The sequence below is a fragment of the Amblyomma mixtum genome, chromosome 1, assembly GCF_055824585.1.
Source record: "Amblyomma mixtum isolate Tamu chromosome 1, ASM5582458v1, whole genome shotgun sequence".
NCBI lineage: Eukaryota > Metazoa > Arthropoda > Arachnida > Ixodida > Ixodidae > Amblyomma > Amblyomma mixtum.
The window spans coordinates 83878278-83893053 of NC_143012.1; the positions used below are offsets into that span (position 1 = coordinate 83878278).

The 14776-nt window shown below is 46.2% G+C and overlaps 1 pseudogene across 1 annotated transcript in view; it reads left to right on the forward strand.

Moving 5' to 3' along the window:
- Positions 1-6734, forward strand: part of LOC149367022 (mesoderm induction early response protein 1-like) — a 31373-nt pseudogene extending 24639 nt beyond the window's left edge. Inside the window, exon 14 of the transcript XR_016284448.1 lies at positions 5718-6734. The product of XR_016284448.1 is annotated as a mesoderm induction early response protein 1-like (transcript). The remainder of the gene's footprint in view (positions 1-5717) is intronic.
- The last annotated feature ends 8042 nt before the right edge of the window (positions 6735-14776 follow it).

Sequence of the window (14776 nt, forward strand, 5' to 3'; positions counted from 1 at the left end):
AAATGTCGAAATTGCATCGAAATAGCGTGAACGTCGATATAGCCACGGGAACTGTGTGGCGTCACATCCACCGGAAGTCGTCACGGCATAGTGAAAATTGTCACAGAATGGTCGGGAAAACGTTGGATTTGTGTCAGATTAGATGGAAAAATGTGTAAATAAGCGTAATTAACAAGATGTACAATTATGAGTATCGATATAGCCACGAGAACGGTGTTCCATCATATCCACCGGAAGTCGTTAGGGCATAGTGTCCTTGGCTTTCGCCTCTCAACACTTTAGCTGCCGAAGTGCTTAGCAATTTTATAGTGCTCCAACTCGTCGCCCTCGTTGATCCGCACTGTTGACACCAGACTTGTGCCATTCGCATGGTGTCTGGAACTGGTTGGAATAGTTGTAATGGTTTGTGCAGATAATTGACGGTCCATTTGGGTAACAGAGTGGATTCCTAGAGAAGGCAGTTGTAGCAGTTGGCATGGAGTCCAGTAGCCTAGATGAGATCAGGAACTTTGCAGGTGTAGCATGGCTGGAGCTGGTGTAAGACAGGTGAACTTAAAAGATCAGTGGGGAAGAGACCTTTGTCATGCAGCAGGCATAACAAGGCAGATGATAATGATATGCAGTGGTCCACATTCTTGTTTCATCAGCCTACCGTATTTACTCGAATCTAGGCCGGCCACGATTCTAAGCCGAGACCCGAAAGTTGAAGGCCACAGAAAAAAAAAAAACTTACCTCGATTGTAGGCCGGCCGAAAAAACAACTGCGAACAAAAGGTACAGCACGCAAACGACATTTATTGCCAGGAACCCGCTCAGGCTGATCCCGGGCTGGCGTTGCATATGTCTCCTCGCCCAAACGCCAGCCCGGGATCAGCCGCCGAAGTCCCGCCCGGCTTGAAGATTTGACGACTGCTCTGCAGCGAGTATAACTTTCCGCTTGAAGGCGGCACTATAATGGCACCGCCTGTTTGGTGCCATGGTGTTGGTGATAAAAACCACGCACGAAAACTTCACTGCTGCGAATGTGCTCACGCCATCGCACGAGAACAGAACAAGGCCAAAATGGCAGCCAGTGCTCATGTGTGCTTTGATCAGTATCGGCTACGGATAGCAACGGCTACAGTGCTGTCTTTCGTTGGCGTTTTGTGGGGGCGCCACCTGCGTGCTACATTTATTCGTATTTTACGAATACGAAACCTCGAAACGAAATCCTCGAATCTAAGCCGACATAAGAGTTCTACATCTCGTTTTTTTAAAAAAACTATCGGCCTAGATTCGAATAAATACGGTACTACCGAATCACATTTGTGTGGTAAAGCAAAGAGTTTCACGAGTTTAGCATGCATTGTTGCACAAGCTTGGTCCAACCCTTTCATGTACACAAGGTCTGTTAAGTGCAAAGCGGATTTCTTCAAATTGGTGCAGTGGCATAACTTTGGCTATATATTCCACGCCAAGGTCTACTTGAGCTGACTGGCAACTCCTGATAGTAGGTAGTGTGTGGTAGCTCATCACCAAGTTCATCCCCTCATTTCTTCATCATTTGTTGTAAAATAGCTTTCATTTCTGTTCGCAGTAGCGGATGCTTTCCTTGATTAGCACATCGTAAACTAGGCTGTCGAAGTTCACCACTGCCGAAAAAAAAACATCAAGTGGTGCAACGCAGTCGGCTTCTTCTGAAATAGGAAGTGGCAGTTCACCGTGCCGAAAATCAGGATCAGTAGTGAAATCCCTGGAATCATGCAGCTTTCCCCATGTCCAGGAGATTGGCTGAGTCTCCTCTGTGGTTTCTTTCAGGCGGAATCGGCAGAGACGACTCTGCCGCCCCTTGTTTCACTCGCTTCCATTGTGGTTGTTTTTGTCTCAGGATGTTCTCTGTTCTGACGTTATCAATCCGTGCCACCGCGGTGGCTCAGTGGCTATGGTGCTCGGCTGCTGGCCCGAAAGACGCGGGTTCGATCCCGGCCGCGGCGGTTGAATTCCTTTGGAGGAGAAATTCTAGAGGCCCGTGTACTGTGCGATGTCAGTGCACGTTAAAGAACCCCAGGTGGTCGAAATTTCCGGAGCCCTCCACTACGGTGTCTCTCATAGCCTTAGTCGCTTTGGGACGTTAAACCCCATAAACCAAACCAACCGACGTTATCAATGTCGTCCTCTAAAGACATAACGTCCACTACTTCTAAAGCCAACGCTGTTTTGTCATCACTCTCATCAGCAGACAGAATCTGACAAATCTCCTCATTTGCTGCGAGGAATAAGCGATGTCTTCATGACACTCCCGAGCAATGCAAAATAAGCTTGAACTGGGGCCGTTACTTCTCGGACCTTTTGTCATGAAAGAAAAGAAATCGTCTTCCGGTTTCTGTAGGTTGTGCACATTTTCCAAAATTTGGGAAGGCAAGCACTGACAGGCCAGCACGCCAAAATGGGCTCTACTAATACACTTAGGGACAAATATGTCCCAGGACACAAAATGTGCCTAAAAACAATTCTTGTCGTGAATATTCATTTATATTCAATGCGTGGCGGTTTATTAAGGGCTTAGCAGTATATGCTAGCAAAACAATGCTAAACAAACCGGAATTTCTGTCCAAAATAGCACTTATTTGACTGGAGAACACAGTTCGTCGACCTCTTGGCGCACTTTCTCCAGAACTCTTTGTTACCAACCCACGCGCGTTACACGACAGAACTACCATGTAGCTGCCGATGACAGCCGCGCTCACTTCAAAACAATCACCATTGCTCCTTAAAAAATGGTGAGCATCGAGGACATACATGTCCCTTGTACTTCAAGGAGTCAAGGGGGCCCAAAATATTTTTTGTTCAACCGGCATTGGTGCGCCTTTAAAAGGTGTTGTGCTCCTGGCGAAGTATTTTTAAAGCTGCCACTGGTCAGGGACATTAAAGGGACTCAGGAGAAATTGAAGTTGGCTTGTATCGACAGAATACCAGCTCCTGATTACAAAAACGCCACTCATACTGACAACAAAGCTCTTGTAACGTAGAAAAGAGCAAGAATCAAAATACAGGTATCGCCGCCACAGGCCAAACTCGCAAGTACAAGCGTCATGATGTCATAGGACAAAACAGTGTTGCTAGAACCAATGGTTCTAGAAGCACTAGAACACGAGAAGTCACGAATCACTGAGGCGCAGTCAATGCATGCGCAAATCTCCTTGACGTCGCCAGATGGCGCCACGTATCCGGCAGCTACGCGCGCGCCTGCAGCATCGGGACCAATCAGCGCCTGCTCTCCGGCAGTAGGCGGGCTCCCGGTATTCCGCTAGCGGTAACAAGGTACACGGTATGCTAAAGGTGTCTATTTGCGAGAACTACGTTGACGACTTCGAGAACAGGATCCATCATAACGCTGGCAAAACGCCGGTGCAAACGTAAACGAAGCGACGGTAGCGATGGCCGCAATAGCCGATAAATACCTTCAACGTGCTGCCGGCGATAGCTTTCTTTTCGGCTGCTGCCAGGCCGCACTGCTGGCCGTCAGAAATCACGGAGTCTGCGTTACGTCATGTGCACGTCACTTAGTCCTGTGTCGTCATAGGAGAATCCCAAGTTTGAATCAGAGCGGCGGGAAAAACTTTGTCAACTTCGAATCCAAATTTATTAGAAATAAATGCTTCTTTCACTGCCGGCCAAGTGGCAACAAAGCCATGAAATGCCGAACTGTCGGATTTTGCTTTCAAAAAAATATCGATAGAGCTCTCCTCAGTGTCCCTTTAAGTTGCATGCTTGCCCACTTTTCTCATTCTTCAGCATAGTGTTGCCCACCATAGTGATACAACACTGACAGTGATACAGCCATAGTGATACAACACTACAGTAGACAACACACATTTCTCTACTTGTCTAGAGTGCTCAAGCGGTATTGTTTGGAGGAAAAGAGTCAATTTTAAAGCAGGTACTACCGAGTGTGAGAGATACTTGCACGTGAGCGCAGTAGGATAGATGTCCTACAAACTGTGCAGGCACAAAGCACACTGCTCGAGCGCTCTTGTCAAGCGGGCGCACGTCTGTGCACGAAATAAGCATTTCTACGCACCAGACAGGAACTTTTCATTGCCAGTTGCAGCTTCAAGTTCGGTGCGAGGGCAGAGCTATTATGATGTTGCTGGTGTAGTGATGATAGAACAGGTGCTTCTTAACATAATTAATGGATTTTTATGCACAAAATCTGCATCTGGGCTGTGATGTACACCGTTGTAAGGGTACTTTGTAACATCCATTAATGTTACAAAATACCTGTTCTATCATCACTACACCAACATTAAAGGTGCACTGAAGAGGAATCTCAACTCGTCTTTTTACCGCGGGAACTGGATCAACACGTTCCGAGCATTCCTAGGAGCGTCGAAGTATTGTCCTGCGCGGCCAATTTCCCCAATTTAAATAGGATTAAACGTCCCAGCTCCCTCCTTTTTTTGAACTTGCCACAGGCAGTCGGAGTCAACCAACCTTTCAGCCAGTCCCGTGGCGGCTTTCCGCTCTGCCATCGGCGGAGGAATACGTAGCAGAAAGCAAAGAGTCCAAGTGTATATTTATTTCGTGGGCCTAATTTGGGGCTATATAGCCTCTGACTATATTTATTTACTCATGGAAAACTAAAAAACAAAATAAAAGCGAAAGCAAAGCCGCCATGCGACTGCCTGAAAGGCACTCCATGCATTTGTTGAGTCCTCCTACCGTCCGCAGCGAATTAAAAAAAATGCGGGAGCCGGGACGTTTAATCCTATTTAAATTATGGAAATTGGCCGCACAGGACAATAATTCGAAGTTTCCAAGAATGCTCGGAAGGTGTAGATTGAGTTCCAGCGGCAAAAAGACGAGTTCATATTCCTCTTCAGTGCACCTGTAATGAATTTTTATGCACAAAACATGCATCTGGGCTCTCATGTGACTACAAATGATTTTTACTCAAATATCAGCCCACGAGTGTTATTGCATTTTGCTTTAAGGGGGACACTGGTTTTGAAAAGAAAATTTTATTAATTTAGTCATAGTTATGAAATTTTCAGGGCACATGTATTTTTGTGCGCTGATTCTAGATATGTCATTTAATTTCATGTAAAACAATTCCTTGAGCACTTATGCACTTTTTATGCAAGTATCTTGCGGAGAGTTTTGAAGAAAATTTGCTGCAGGAAACTCGCTGAAATGCATGCCATTGGGTTCTCTTGACACCAAGGAATACATAAAGGGCAAAATTATCATCCTGGCTCTCATAGAACTTGAGTAATAGGGTACTGAAGCTGCCACTTCAGAAACAGGAATATACACACTTTTCTTCTCATTTCTGAAGCGACAACTTCAAAACTCTATAACTTAAGTTCTATGATAGGCAGGAAGACAATTTCACCCTTATTGTATTCCTTGGCATCAAGAGAACCCAATGGCACACATTTCAGCGAGTTTCCCGCAGCAAATTTTTTTCAGAACTCTCTGCAAAATACTAGCATAAAAAGTGCATAAGTGCTCAAAGAATTGTTTTACATGAAATTAAATGACATATTTAGAACCAGCACACAAAAATACATATTCCTTGAAAATGTCGTAACTGTGACTTCATTAATAAAAGTTTTTTTTTCAAGACCAGTGTCCCCCCTTAACTGAAACGCAGCTGCGACCTCACACTTCTAGCAATATGCCATTGCTACTCAGTCGTTGTGGCAGGTGCTGAACCCCGCGTCCCAACCGTGCAGGTCTTGAACAAGATGGCCGCCACCAGCCTGGTCACCACGGCACCCACAGCACAGCCCATCGTGGGGCAGTCCGATCGGCCACACACCGCAATCCCCGACGAGTGACGTGCAGTGGATACACACCCAGTGGCGCACCTGTGCGCAGAATCTCTGCTCCTCATCACCGATGCATCCATCCCTGCCACCACCACCATCAAACACCGGAGCCAAGAGACGGAAGAATCACAGAACTGGGACCAAAGCGCTGTCACCTCCGCAGGATGAACAGTGTTTCGAGTTGCTGCGGTGCTGTGTTAGTGGAGGGTTGTGTCTAGCCCTCTGTGAGTGACGCGCCACGTTGCGCTCATTACTTAATGCTCGGTGTGTCGAGCCGATGCACACGGAGCAGGTGGCGAACACAAAGGAAGGCTTGCAGCGGGAAAGACAGTGTGCGTTGCCACGTGCGCTGGTAGGGAGCACGTTTGTCAAGGCTTCATCAAACGCAGCAGTTGTGTGCAGGAGGGCTGGGGTGTTGTGTTATCCTGACCAGTGATAGTTGATAAGTTAATGGGAAGAGAGAGAGGGGACACTGTTGGCGTCCTTGAAGAGAGCAAGTCGCAAACAAGTGCTGTCGGCAAGTGACTAACGCACTTGGTCAAAACGGAGAGTGCATCTTAGTGGCAAGCCTCGTATTCCTTCGAAATTCGTGTGCTAGATGTGGCATCAGGGGCGACCAAATGTCAGATTGGCACACTATTGGAACCTAGTATTGACACAAATTGGCCGTTTTTGGGAGTGCTACACCAATGCAGGTTATTGTCTGAAGAGTCGGAAGTCATTTTGTACGAATCTTTCCTAGCAGTGTACAGTGTAAATATTTTTGGTTGGCCACGACTTGAGACCATCTGCTCTGCCAGCTTTAACCCAGTGTTTGTGTTTGTCTTGACTTTTTTTTTTTTCTTAAAGGTGCACTGAAGAGGAATCTGAACTTGTCTTTTTGCGCGGGAACTCGATCTACACGTTCCTAGCATTCATAGAAACTGCGACTTATTGCCCTGTGTGGCCAATTTCCCTAATTAAATCGAATTAATGTCCGGCTCCCGCCCTTTTTTTTTAATTCTGCCTCGTACGGTGGGCGGAGTCGACCAACGCATGGAGTGCCTTTCACCCAGTCCCGTGGCGGCTTGCCGCTATGCCATCGGCGGAGTAATACGTAGTAGTCCGTAGTAGCATATAGTCCGCGCGTATTTTTATTTCTGCGGGCTTATTTTGCGGCTCTATTATCTGCGAATGAAACTATTTATTCATGGAAACCTAAAAAACAAAATAAAGCGAAAGCAAAGCCTCCACGGAGCTGGCTGAAAGGCACTTCACGCGTTGGTCGACTCCGCCCATCGTACGAGGCAGAATTAAAAAAAAAAGGGCGGGAGGCGGACGTTAATTCCATTTAATTAGGCAAATCGGCCACACAGGGCAATAAGTCGCAGTTTCTAAGAATGCTAGGAACGTGTAGATCGAGTTCCCGCGGCAAAAAGACAAGTTCAGAATCCTCTTCAGTGCACCTTTAATGTGCACAGTTTTGGATTGTCATGGCTTATGACTTCACGTAGGTATCAACAGTATCAACCTGTTTTAACTTTTTTTCTTTTTCAAAAGTTTGTAAATAGCAGAATTTAAAGAACAGTTCTCTTTTGGAAGCGTATGTGAAGGATGCATAGGCATCAGCAGTATGAACCAGTTTTTCAGTTTTTTTTTTTGTTCAAAAGTAGGACAGTCAGTAAACGGCAAAATTGGAAGGACAGTTGTTTTGGAAGAGTATGTGAAGGTTACTGTAGGATAACACAGCTGTGTGTCCCAGGACCGCAAGACAAAGGAAGTCGGTACAAAGTCTTCACCCTTGTCGTCATGCGAGGTGCAGTGCCTCAACGATGTGCTCGCACAGTCTCTGCTGCAGCGGTCTTCTGGTGGAAGACTTCTACCCACCTCAAACACAGCACACCGGTTTTTCCTACTTGTGTTGCCGAAGCCAGACTTCAACCAGCTGTGCTCTGTGTGCCCTGCAAGTTGCAGTGGCAAACTGTTCTTCGATCGCATAAGGAGTGTTATCGCCAGGAAGTGCCTTTCTCGAACTTGTACCCCCCTCCCCCGTTTTGCCGTCACAGGTGTGACAAATTATTGCGCTGTGTCGGAACCCGAACGCAGTGCTGTGCGGTGAAGAGAAAAGGAGAGGGGGGGAATTTGTGTCTGCTGTCTTAAAAAAGGGGTGACCTGTAGCCTTGTTGCTTGCTGTCTTGCTTCATTTGTTGCCTACTCCCCCCCCCCCCCCCCCATCACATACATCTCTTCCGTTTGTGGATGGTGTGGCAGCGTAGTTGAGGTGCCCAAAGAACAAAACACCCTCTTTTTTCCGACTACTGCTGATCTGTCTTTTTTTTCTTTTCACCATTCCTCATCTTTATTCTTGAAACAGAGCATGTCGTGTCACACTGTCACCTCGTTTTTATAATGGTGTGTGCACATCCCGTCCGTTCCTTGTATTTTATTCTGCTTTCAAGCGTAAATGCTGTGCTTTTGTACTGTCGCTACTAATACCATGTGCCTGAGCAGCACAGGTAATCGGGCCGATATCGGCAGTATGTCGGCAAAACTGGCCCAGTATTGGAAAGGTTCTTTGTAGGACCAGTTTTGCCAATATAATACCAGTATTGGGCCAATCACAAGGGCTGCTTGGGTGCCAGATGGACCTGGCTTTTTTTTTTTTTGCAACGCGCAGGTTGCGAAAGCATTTATATCAATGCCGCAGAGCTAGATAGACCACTTTCAGTCATTAGCCATTTCATTTCGCTGCACTGTATAGTGTGTTTTTATGCTTGTATTGCACAAGCTGAACCTGGTCATTTTTTTGTTCGGAACACCGAGGACTCGGGTGTGGTACTAATGTGAGGAGTTGTTGGATGTACAGGCTGTCAAGCACGCTCGTCCAATGCTCGAATGGTATGCCACGGAGCAAAGGAAGCGACGCTGCTGTTCCGGAACGGTTTGAAACTCGCCTCAAGGATACGAGGCCTAAACCTGATCAGGTTGTGCTTGGTTTGCTTCGTGGCACACTGTTCGAGCGCCTAGACGAGCGCAACTGCTTCCTCGGAAGTACACAGGCGAGTTGGCACACGGCTAGAGTTACAGCTGAGATGAGCAGGTAGAGCTTCTCCTGGTCCTTCGGACCCCCACTGGGTGCTTTGTGGGGCTTGGGAGTGGCGGGGGAACTCTGCAGTGTATGATAAGACCTGCCTGGCCAATCAAAATACCTTTGACGAGGAGATGAGGGCAGGCAGTGATTCGGAGTCTGGTGTGGGGTTACTTAAACACTTTCTAGCTGCAGTGCGGCATCGCAGGATGCAGCTAAAATCTTGTTTTGATATGCGCAGTGCTTTTAAAAGTCGTGCATAGTTGCCCAAGAGTGGCAAGCCATTATTCCCCAGGTGCATTGTCCCAAAAGAGGGCATGTTGTGAAATCGAATTGTTGATTCACTGAGCAGGACATTGAAGATTAGACATATCTTATATAAAAAAAAGAAGGCATGCTTGTGAGGAAGAATGGTTGAATAATTAGGTGATGAAACTGCGGTTGAAATGATGACACAACAAGACTGAGGGCAAGGATGAGTAAATTTTCAACTGGGGTTTAATAATTAGATTCCTGCGAATATGTACCGTCTTTGTCAAAAGTAACCAGGCTGCATGGTTTGCTTCTAGCTTGTATAGTGGAGCCCTTGTGGCTTTCCTAAAGATCAAAAGTTGTTGGAAGGTAAGAAGACTCCCAGTCCTTACCTTTAATGACCATTTCAGCTTCAGGAAAGCTGTAAGGGCTCCACTGTACAAGATAGAATCAAAACATGCAGCCTGGTTACTTTTGACAAAGACTGTACATGCACACTGTGCAGTGGGTTCTATCGAATTGCAACTGAAAGTTTGCGCTCATCCTTGTCATCTTTTTTGTGACCGCATTCGTCATCTAATTGTGAACTACTGGCTGGCGAAAAGCTCCGCCAGGATTGACTAAATGTTGGGAGATTTTTCAGTGGAATTGGTGGTCAATCCTGAGGAATTGTTGACTGGCATGCCGAGCTACTTCGCCAAAATTATGGAATAGTTTGCCATCATGCTAGAAATTTTAAAAACAAGATTCACACATCAATGGCTGGTCTGCAGCCCAAAATGTACGTGCATATGAAACTTAAAAACTACTCCACATCTTCATCTGAAAAAAACCTGCACCCATAAGTTTGTTGTTCTGTCTTCATAATGTGGACTTCATTTTTGTTTCCATTATGCAAAGATGTGCACAGTATCGTTCATTGCACGCAAGTTTTTACGCCGTTTCATTTTTGTTGCTGTTTCGTTAACTTTTATTTCTTTTAACACATGGAAAGTGCACCCATCAAAAAGTTGTCGTGATCCCATTTGTGCAAGTGAGCTGGAGCTAGCAGGCACTATTTATTGGTAGCAAGTATGCAATACGATTGTGATTTAATAAAGGGAAATGTAATTTTATGATAAAACTGTGCAACATGGATGAAATCAACTACTACCAGTTCCAGGTGGCAGCTGGAAAGAGCAACAAAAACCACAGCTGTGACCCTGACGCTGTGCTACTCGTTGCAAAATTTCCGTGCAACACTGCACAAAACTTATATGCATCTTCTGTAGCGACCATGTCACGGCACCGTGTTCCGTTTGTGCCCGTCATGAAAAGTTAAAAAGAACAAAGATCCTGCTTTAGCCAAAGCAAAAGTGACCAATCCTGCGAGGTAGAATGCTCCATGGAATTCAATGAGTGAAAGGTGTCTAAGGCATGTGGCACCAACGATGGAAAGAATATAATCATGAAGCGACATTACTAGTTAAAGGGACACTGAGGAGAAATTGAAGTTGGCTTGTATCGACAGAATACCAGCTCCTGGTTACAAAAACGCCACTGATACTGACAACAAAGCTCTTGTAACGTAGAAAAGAGCAAGAACCAAAATACAGGTATCGCCGCCACAGGCCAAACTCGCAAGTACAAGCGTGATGACGTCATAGGACAAAACAGTGTTGCTAGAACCAATGCTTCTAGCAACACTAGAACACGAGAAGCCACGAATCACTGAGGCGCAGCCAGTACATGCGCAAATCTCCTTGACGTCGCCAGATGGCGCCACGTACCCGGCTGCTACGCGCGCACCTGCAGCATCGGGACCAATCAGCGCCTGCTCACTGGCCGTATGCGGGCTCCCGGTATTCCGCTAGCGGTAACAAGGTACACGTTATTCTAAAGGTGTCTATTTGCTAGAACTTCGTTGACGACTTGGAGAACTGGATCCATCGTAACGCTGGCAAAACGCCGGTGCAAAGGTAAACGAAGCGACGGTAGCGACGGCCGCAATAGCCGATAGATGCCTTCAACGTGCGGCCGGCGGTAGCTTTCTGTTCGGCTGCTGCCAGGCCGCACTGCTGGCCGCCAGAAATCGCGGAGTCTGCGTTACGTCATGTGCACGTCATGTTTCACGTCACTTACTCCTGTGTCGTCATAAGAGAATCCCAAGTTTGAATCAGAGCGGCGGGAAAAACTTTTTCAACTTCGAATCCAAATTTCTTAGAAATAAATGCATCTTTCGCTGCCGGCCAAGAGGCAGCAAAGCCATGAAATGCCGAACTATCGGATTTTGCTGTAAAAAAAATATTAATAGAGCTCTCCTCACTGTCCCTTTAAGTGGGGAAGAGGGTCTTAGAAATAAATTTTTAATAATGAAGACACAACTATGAAATCTTAAAGAAACATGCATTTTTGCATGCTCATTCCAAATATGTAATTGAGTTTTATGTACAACAAGTCCTTGTGCACTTATGCAGTATGTTGGGTTACTTTTGCCGAGGGTTTGGAAGACATTCTACTGCAGGGAACTTGCTAGATTGCATGCCATTGGTTTCTCTTGACATCAGGCTATGCAGTAAGGGTAAAATTATCATCCTGCCTGTTATGGAAGGTCAGTTATGGGATTTCGAAATCATCAGTTTCTTCCCGTTTGTGAAATGGCAAATTCAAAACCCTGTAACTCAACTTCTATGATGGGCAGAATAATAGTTTTGCCCTTATTGCATAGTCTGATGTCAAGGCAAGCCAATGGCATGCGTCCTAGCAAGTTTCCTGCAGCAAAATTTATTGAAAGCTCTCGGCAAAAAGTTGCATAACATATATATAAGTTCACAAGGCCTTGTTTTACATAAAATTAAATTACATATTTGGAATCATGTTTCTTCAAGATGCCATTATTGTGACTTCATTCACAAATTTTTTTTTTCTAAGACCAGCTTCCCCCCTCAACATTTTCTATGCCGTGTCAAATGTGTACAGGGTACAAAGCAATATTCTAAAGTCAACGGCAGCCCACCAACCTAGTACTGCAGTTAGCTAGGTGAGCAAGGGTGTCTATATTCCAGAGGGAAGTAGAGCATATGTAACAAGTGAGTGTTGTGAAACCTGTGCCACATACGTTGCACGGCAGTAGTGAGCAGGTGAAGCATGTCACCCTCTCTCTTCAGCAGAAGCAACACCGTCTGAGATCACACACGAATTTTCTGACGACTCCTGGGTAAGCTTGTAAACTAGGCCAACACATCCTAGAGCACTTCTCAACTGCATCTGAATAGCAGGGCAGCACGATATTCACTGATTATGAGGTGACCAGTTCATGATATCACCTCTTTTGCTGAAATGTAAACAATATTCATATCAAGCTCCAGCATGTCATCAGACGAGAGCACATGTAAGCCGCAAGCAACCACAAACATTAAGACGCCGGTTCATCCCTGTCACCATTTTCCGATACCAGAACTGCGGATCAGGTAATTTTGACTGAGGCAACAGTCTGCACATGGTGAAGTAGCTAACCTTTTATCATGATACGCAGGCCCTTTTTCTTTCTTTCCCAAGGATGTGGCATCTTTCGTAACTCAGATGCAGCTTTGGGATATTAAAGCTTGCATATCATACCACCTTTTTTAACAAGGTGCTAGCACAATTATGTATTGCTGTTCCCTTTTCCCTCCAAAGGTGGCTGACAACTCTGGGATTTTTTTTTTATTCGACAAGTGTGCCTCAGAGCATAGCTTTAGAAAGGGGGATGAGGATATAGAAAGGAGGAATCCAGGCGAGTTTCGTTGGGGAAGACGTATCGACTGCCCAATGGCCACATCTTGTAGCCGTCTTCATGGTTACACCACAGGCCTGCCTCCCTGGAAAAGTGGTTGCACACAGAAGCAGTGGTTGGGCATGTTTTCAACAAGTGTCGCACATCACGCGCATCCGGTGAAGCGCCACAGTGGGGGCACTTGTCTGCCGTTGGTAGCTGGTTGTTACGCCACCGATGACGGACAGATGGGGTCAGAGCCAGCCCTGCCCAAATCTGGCGCATGGATACCTCCTCCTCCCGAGTAAGACTGGGGAGAGGGTGCGAGCACGGAGGAATGAGTGGACTTATTCGCTTCCACCGGACATGTGTTTCGGATGCAAGCGACAGGGGATGATCTGGGGGTAGTGGAGAAAGTGGCAGGACGTCTGCTGTATCAAGATGCGTCATAGCATATCCATGTGCATACTATGTGGGTTGTGGGCATGGCCGCGAATCCAATGTATGTGTACAGGACAGGGATATCACAAGAAAAGCTGATGAAAGGATTGTACAATATGAAACGTGTTACGAACAGCATTAAGCTGTTCGAGGACCGTGAGGGAGTCTGTGGATAGGTGAACTACATTAAATGTGGGGACACAGGGGAGAGAGGCAGTAGTACTGTAGATAGCTTGAAGCTCCAAAGTCGGAGGGGTGGTGTAGCCGCAGTATGCTTTAAACGAGGAAGTCTGGATGGGGTTCGCTGTAGCCAGTGGCAACTCCCCACTGTTCTGTATATGATGTGTCAGTGTAAAGTATGCACCCTCGAGGCGAGTGCGAGGTTGACACCGGTGGAGCTGCAGTGGAGCGGTTATCAGTAAGCTGACAATACGACCAGGGAGGGGCAGTCTTTAAGCAGTGAAGCTCAAGGGATTCTTTATGTGCTCTGTTAGCCTCGCACTGTTCGATGACTTCAATGCGTGTATTAAGTTTAGCACATTCTTGAACTATGGTTATTGGTGTAAGACAAGGGAACAAGTGATGGTATGCATAACCTCGTAATTAATAGCCTTAACTGAGTCCCACCACTGTTTACGGGCGAAATGATGGAACTATGCTTGGTACACTATACCTGGCTGGGGCACTGCCAGAACGCATAACAATACGGCGGATGAGACCAAGCATGGCGTAAGCCAATTTGCAGACAGCTCCCAGCCATAGCATGCTTGTCCCTGGTGTATCAAGTAGAAGGCCAAGAATTCAAACTGTTTCACCACTGGGAATCGGAGACTAGTCTATTGTGAAGGCTAATGTGAATGAAACATGACTTAGTAGGCGAGGGAGTCGGATCAAGAGGCGGGACACCGCTGGATGGCAACACTGTAATGTCGCATGCGTACGCAAGAACATGGTGAGAAGGAATATCTTCTAAGCCTCAAACAAGAGAAATGAAGGCCATGTTAAATAATTTGGGTGCGAGGACAGAGCCCCGTGGTACACCTCTGGTACGCCATGGTACGTGAACACTGAAGGTTCAGTTTGTTAAGAAATCGGATGGAGAAAAAGAAGCGATTTGGGGCATGTGGCAGACCCAGAGTTTGAAGGGAGTCAAGTATGGAGGAATGTAGGATGTTGTCATATGCCTTCGTAAATTCTGTTGCGATCTCTGTACGAACAACACCACTCTAGGGAGAATGATGCAGTATGTCAGCATCCAAGGCAGAAAGGCAGTCTTCTGACCAAATGAATGGACAGAAATCAATTTGAGATTCCGGATAACAGCCATGAGATTCAAACCACCACAAAAGGCATGCAGCGAACATGTGTTTATAAAGCTTGCATAGCATTGGCATAAGAGAAATAGGGCGGAAGGCCAATAGATACCTGGCACTGACCTGACTTTGGTATGGGGAAAACTATAGAGTGCTT